The sequence below is a fragment of the Tenrec ecaudatus genome, chromosome 1, assembly GCF_050624435.1.
Source record: "Tenrec ecaudatus isolate mTenEca1 chromosome 1, mTenEca1.hap1, whole genome shotgun sequence".
NCBI lineage: Eukaryota > Metazoa > Chordata > Mammalia > Afrosoricida > Tenrecidae > Tenrec > Tenrec ecaudatus.
In genome coordinates this window covers 208,238,302-208,239,402 of record NC_134530.1, presented here as the reverse complement: position 1 = coordinate 208,239,402, position 1,101 = coordinate 208,238,302, and the positions used below count along the sequence as shown (strand labels likewise).

Sequence of the window (1,101 nt, the reverse complement as noted above, 5' to 3'; positions counted from 1 at the left end):
CAAGAAATGAGGCTGGGTCCACGGAGATAGCAGGAAAGAGTATGGAACTGGAATAGGACACTAATTCTGGTGTCAATAGAGGGGGGACCAAATGAAGCAGGAAATGCAATGTTTTTGTCGCCCAAGTGTGCTAAACTTGTGACCTTACCTTTATTGTCCCCAGTAGAATTTATTAAACCTCTCTCATGTTTTCCCCGCGTTGACTACCAAGGAATTAGAACCAGCAATATCATCCAAGATTTTAAAATTCTGAATCTGTCATTTACTCAATATGAGATGACATGGCTGGGGTTGCAAAACCCCTCTCAAAGAAAGTTTTCCATGCTGAAATGTAAAGATGCCACTACGAGATGAAACAGGAAATGTACATGGTCCTTCTAGTCATAATTCAGGACTCGGTGCCTGTGTCTATTATCCCATTTGGAGGGAGTTCTCCATTACAGGTTTCCCAAACTCAACCAAGCCCACTCCCAGCATTTCAGTTCTGACTCACAGTGACTCTTTAGGACAGGGTAGAACTTTCCCTGTGGGGTACCAAGGTTGTAACTCTTTTTTATTATTTTTTTTTTTGTGGCTTGCAGTCTTTATTGATCGGTAATGGCGAGACAAGGGGGGTATGACCGCTCCCGCTTCCGAGGCGGCGTCCAGAACCCTGAAATCAGAGAGGGTGAAGTGAGCAGCCCGGAGCGGAACCTCGCTTCCGGCCTGCTCTCCCGGGTCCTTGTCCTGGCGCTTGAGGATAGAACCCGTGGATGGGCAGCCGCCGGCACCGAAGACATGACGCCGAGGGGACCGGAGTCCGCTCCCTCTGCCTCCGTACATAACGGGGACCGGGACTGCACACCCGGCCCCCGCCAAGAAAAGGAGGGTGCCAAGGTTGTAACTCTTTATAGAAATTGAACACTTCATCTTTCTCCTGGTTACAGGATTAAGGAGGTGAGGCTAAATTCAGACCTTAGTAGAAACAGTGTGTCCTGATACCACCTTTGCTTCCTTGTGGACATCCTTAAGGCTAGTTGATTAACTCATAGGACTTTAGGCATCATCTCCATCAAAGTCATTCCTAGGTATAACACAGCCTCTGGGACACAAAGAGACATG

The 1,101-nt window shown here is 47.9% G+C and overlaps 1 non-coding gene across 1 annotated transcript; it reads right to left on the bottom strand.

Annotated features, from left to right (window-relative positions):
• Nucleotides 1-719: 719 nt before the first annotated feature.
• Nucleotides 720-868, bottom strand: LOC142438407 (small nucleolar RNA SNORA57). Its single transcript, XR_012782784.1, has one exon. It is a non-coding gene; the product is annotated as a small nucleolar RNA SNORA57 (small nucleolar RNA).
• Between the last annotated feature and the right edge of the window lie 233 nt (nt 869-1,101).